The sequence below is a fragment of the Limulus polyphemus genome, unplaced genomic scaffold (assembly GCF_000517525.1).
Source record: "Limulus polyphemus unplaced genomic scaffold, Limulus_polyphemus-2.1.2 Scaffold68, whole genome shotgun sequence".
NCBI classification, from domain to species: Eukaryota; Metazoa; Arthropoda; class Merostomata; order Xiphosura; family Limulidae; genus Limulus; species Limulus polyphemus.
The window spans coordinates 1050016-1056227 of record NW_013665678.1 but is presented as its reverse complement, the minus strand read 5'-3'; positions in this window follow the sequence as shown (position 1 = coordinate 1056227).

The window sequence follows — 6212 nt, the reverse complement described above, 5'->3', positions numbered from 1 at the left end:
TAAAAAATGTTCATTATGGTAAACAAAATAGTAATTTGATCTAAGTAAGTTTTTTTTCTTCCCGATTTGTAAAAAATCCTTACGTGATAGTAAAAAAAAAAGAATATTACATTCAAAATCTGCGTAGCTGAATTATGGAAATCTGTTATCAAAACCAAAACAATTTTTATGAAATTTAAATTTGCAGGCGTGTATAATCGCGGCTGACCACAGACCCTCTCCCCTACTCTAGCCTATCCCATTCCTATTCCTGAATGTCCAGATAGCATCCGGCTAAGCATGCACGCTAGATGTTCGCTCAAGGTCATCTCTAATTCTTGCAACTAATCCATCTGCAGGCTGTTCAGTTATAGTGTCGATTTTGCGGACCTAAAAAAGACGTTATGCCACTCTTTTCTTTCTTTTCCATGGTTTCTGTAAATGGGAATCCCCTTATATTTGAGATCGCCCTATAATTGGGCCAATACGGTAAATTATGAAACCCTGAAATATGTTTGATATCTCAATTACATATTCCATTAAAAGAATATTTTTTGTTTACTTGTTTACCATGGCAGTTATTTCGATTTAAAAACTTTTAACCTTGAGTCAAATTAACTTTAAATAATCAATTTTGACTAAGGGTCCACTTAAATTAACAACTCAGTTTTAGGTATGGTTATGTAACTTAGGGAGGATTTTACTTTAGAAGAAACCAAAGCTTCCTCCTTTGACTTATGGCCCGATATAGCCAGGTGGTTAGGGCGCTCGACTCGCAATCTGTGGGTCGCGGGTTTGAATCCCCGTTACACTAAACATGCTCGCCCTTTCAGTCGTGGGGGCGTTATAATGTGACAATCAATCCCACTATTCATTGGTAAAAGAGTAGCCCAAGAGTTGGCAGTGGGCGGTGATGACTAGCTCCCTTCTCTCTAGTCTTACACTGCTAAATTAGGGACGGCTAGCGCAGATGTTCTCGTGTAGCTTTGCGCGAAATTCAAAAATTAACAAACAAACCTTTGACTCCTCTTGTTTATCGACTTCTTTCAGTTATCTCTGCGTTCTGCCCCTATGTGACTATGCTGATATCCATACAGCACGGTGAATTTTAGCATATCCACAATATAAAAAATAGTGTAATTCAAATACTCTTGCCCAAAATTGTTTTTAAGAAGTGAAAGTGTTGTAACCTAAACCAACCAAGTCAAGTCAAATAATTGCATCATTACTGTGATCCAAGCCATTCAAGTCTTCCTAACCAAATTTAAATTCTTCGTGATTTTTTTCTCCGCGATCCATATCTAGTGCATGAGTGAGGTGAAGGGACAAATGTTTCTGAATACCCCCGATTGCTTTTAATATTTTTAGAACAGGTACGACGTTTCGATGACTTCAGAATTATTGCACCAATGATCGAAACTTCGTACCTTTTTCTGAAAAATATTCTTGTAATAAAATCATATTAATTTTAAGATTCCTAACTCTAAAACCTATTGTAATAAAATAATACTTATAATTATACTATTATACTATTAACTAAAAATTAATATTTTAGAAGTAGTGGGTGAATTGCCATGGACACTGGGTCAAATTATTCTATTATAGATAAAAGAATAATTTCTGATATTTCTAAATCTTGTACTGTGTTGTTGATAAATTTGTATCTTATCCTTGTGGTGATATGATTGTTTGATACGTTATAATATATAAGTATATAAACAATAAAGTTGCATAAATATAAAATTAAATGACTGAATTTGGCCTATGTTAGTATTGTGAATAATTGCAAAAAATAAATACTAACAACAAGTTCAAGTAAGCTCATACAAAGAGAAAACGTAAAAATACATTCCACAATAAGATTAGCTTCACCTCTCGTCTCATATATTCAAAATATTCATTTGGAAAGTTTTCCGTAATGCTGAGAAACGAAAAAGTTTTAACATTAAATGCTTTTTCAATAATACTAGTTCTGGATGACTTTGACATGTGCTGAACTATTCGATACTAGCGACACTCTCTGGGAGTATTCTTCATCCTAACAGTGTTTAAATCCAGTAAGTTATGAACCAAAAAATAATTAACATTAACTTCTTATCCAAGAAAGCTATATACATAAATACATAAGAATTACTCCAAATCAGAATGTATATAAAATATGATACAGGTCTATGCATTATCATTAGATGACAAAGTCCTAGCTTGTGCAATTTTAAAAATTACAAGTATATTGAATATCTGCTTTTGATAAATAAGTTTAACATAAAAAGAAAAAGTTAACAAAGTTTGCCTACCGGTGGCATTAGAGTAAGTATGAATGCTTATAGCGCTGACAATCGGGTTCTGATATCTGCTTTGGGCAGAGCACAGATAGCCCATTGTGTAGCTTAGTCCTTGTAACAATAAACTAACCAACTAAAAAGGAGACAATTTGAAGATGACAGAAAAGTCAATATCTACATGCCCTGCAACTATACAGTTTCGTTTAAAATTAAGAGAGATACATGATGCACAATACAAAAATCACTAGAATTTAAAAACAGCAATCTTTTCTATAATGAAAAGTACAGTTGTATATGTTATCATTTTTACTATTAAATTAAACAAAATATCGACTTATTTTGGCAATAAGCCTACTGGTAATGGCAGCCATGGCCAGTGTGATAGTGTAGTGCTTGTGTGGTTGAAAGTTGAAGTTGTAATGCATGTTCAACGTTAATAGTAAAGGGTTAACATGCATTTTCGTACTCGACCAGAAACAAACTCTGGTACGGTAAATACTTCTCTGTCATAAACACAACTCTTGTTCACGAGAGCAAAAATGGACTCAAGTTCAATTTAAAAGTTAAAGATACTATGTCTACTAACACAGACTAGTCTCAACTACTTATAACATTAAATATATTGTATAAGTACAAGTCATAACTAATAAATATAATAGGACTTGGCTATGCTTTATCAAACACTGAAACAGTGATTGAAACAACTCTATGACTGGACCACGAAAATAATTTTGATCATGACTGAAAGAAAAACCAAATTTTTGATTGGAGTGCTAAAAATAAGATACCTTATAAGTTGTAAGGTAAGTTAACTAGGCAATAATTTAACATTTTTAGGTAATATAACACTACTTGTACTGTGAACACTGATATTGGTAGTGACTGTATACACTATAGTCACACAGATGTACACTAGCCCAAACATCCTTTTTCCTTTTACAGTTTGACACTATGTACCATAACATGAACATTAAAGAAGAATTTCTGTATGAGGTCTAATACTACATCTAAAATCAGGCAGATTCTAGTGATATCTCTCAGTTGCATGAAAATTATGGTAAAATGTTGATAATCAAATACTTTTTAATGTAAAATTTAAGGACAGAAAAGGGTTTGATGGTCCATCTAGGCTGTCCCACCCACTAAACTAATGCTCAAAGCCAGCCCTTATCATTTAAATATTTAACAAGCCTCCATTTAAAGTGTTGACTAAGGTGACTCATAACCTGCCAATATTTATATTTGTGTACTCTTGTCTTACCATTGTTGCAATTAAGTGTGAAAAAAAAAGATCATGCATATAAACTATCAGTTTCCTGAAAAATATTAAACACCCCAGTCTGATCCACTCTAACCCTTTTTTCAAAAGAAATCAAGTTCAGAAATCTTAATATGTTGTTGTATGATAACCTTTACATCCAAATGTAGTCCTGGTGGCCCTCCTTTGAACCCTCACCAATAATTTAGTCTTCTTAAAGTAAGGAGCCCAAGATTGAACAACAGTACCCCAAATGAGGCCTAACTACTGACCTATACAGTGAAATTGCAACCTCATTAGACTTTTATTCATTATTTCTGTAGATACAACCTAAAATTCTATTTGCCCTACCACTAGCAAAAGCATACTGATTAGAAGGCTTAATAGTGATGAAGCAATACACTAAGACCCTTTTCTTTCATAACTGTTAAGGTTATTCCCATGAAAATTATGCCTGTAATTCAAATTATGATAACCCATAGGCATTGCCTTGCATTTACTATAACCAAAAGCCATCTGCCATTTATTTACCCAACTCACCAAATTATCTAAATCCTTTTGTATAGTGGTAGCATTCTCCTCACAGCCAGCAACATCCAGGACTTTAATATCATCAACAAATTTAAGTAAAGTAGAGACCATCTCTTCATCTATGCCATTGGTTTAAATAAGAAAAATAGAAAAGGTCCCAATACTGAGTCTTGAGGTACTCCACTTGTAACATTAATCAAGTTTGAGTGAGCTCCATTTATAACAACACTATGTTTTATTCTATTGAGCCACTTTATACCAACTTATACCTCATACGTATAAAGATTATTTTGTTGAACAAGGCCTTTTACATCAAATGCTTTCTGAAAATCCACACTCTTATCTATATTAACTATAACCTCTTTAAAGAGTGACTTAAAATTAATAAAGCAAGACTTTCCCCTACTGAAACTATGTTGACTATCCAATAAAAATTTAAACTTTGTTAAATGACTTTCATAAAATTTGTCCATCAATGATATAAAACTAACAGACCTGTAATTACCTGGACACTTTTTTTCACATTTCTTAAAAATAGGGTTAAATTAGTCAACTTCTAATCCTCTGATACATTCCAACTATTCATTGACTTAAAAACATATTGGCAAGTGGCTCACATATCCAATTCTTAACCTCCTTTGAAACCTTTAGGGAAGTGTTGTCATTGGGTGACCATATTGACACCAAATTTAGTGTGGACACTCGATCAGTATAGTTCATTTTGGAGTTGAACTTCCACCTTCAAACTGTCCACCAACTCTGACCTCCAAGTAACTGAATTTCAGGGGAATGTTGCCACTCCCAGCCTCTCTTTGAAGCTGTTGAATAGTTTTGCTGGTTCAGTGATAAAACATGGCATAATTCTGTAATATGTCACTGAATTGTGTATATAATAGGAAAAATATATTTCAAAATTTACTACTGTATATTTTGATCTAACTTTCCACTGGCTTAAAATAATTTCATTTTTTTATGAATATATGTTTGATAATAACTTACCCTCTCCCATAAGAACTTCAATCTTGAAATAATTAATAGTGAAATAGTGTTTTGTTAAACAATTATTAGGACTCTAAACCTTTTTAGAATTAATATATAAGCATAGAAACTAGTACATATGAAATAGTACATCAATAATGATAACTTTCTCTGAAAGTAGAAAGAAATCTTGATTGCAATGATACACTTTGTACTAAATGGTGTTAAAGTATATGTATTGATTATTTTAGTAAAACTTGTATCTGAAAAAAACAATAGATAATGAAGAATGATCTGGCTGAAACATTATTGTAATTCTAAGAAGTTAATGAGTGAAAGTAACAAAGAATGTGTTATATATGTAGAATTATACAAGAAATTATACATTAAAATACTTTTATTTTTGACCTTTCAGCCCTCATATTGATGGTATTGTTCAGTCCATTGTCAAAAGCTTGCAAATTAAAGAAAAGTATTGTAACAGAGAGAACAGTCCATGTATAATTCTACATGTTAATTTACCTACGTTATGAGTCTTAAAAAACAAAAAATTTGTTATAATATGACAATCATACTATATTTGCTATATGTAGTGCCAACAAGGGCTTTTGCCCTGTACCAGGATTCATCAGGCTGGTTAGCATATGACAGACATAGTAGTTAATGTTATGGTGTGAAGTAGATGAAGTTAGATAATTTTAATTATTATAAATTTTATTTAAATCATTTACAGATCAGATGATGGAGCATCACTGATTTATTAATACATGAATACTAGTGTGTTTCAACCGCAGCTCCTGCATATTTTAATATGAAAATATCTTTAAAATAAGATGTTTTAGAATGCTGAATATCTACAGGTGGTGTAATACATATATAGTTTTTGTTTTTAAAGACTTTTCATAGTCGTACTCTACACACACTTGAGTAAGTAAAAGATAAATATTATATGTATATCAAATACAACAACAATAAAATGTAATGGTAAATAAAGACATAAGGGAAACATTTGAAAACTAAACATAAGAAGTAATACAATAAGACAATGGCATTAATATGAAAATCTTACAAAAATGGTCACTGACACTATTTGAAATGTTTTTTGTGATTTTATTTAGTGTTACATATATATAATTAAATATAGATAGATAGAAAAGGAAAATGTTTTATGTATAACTAACACT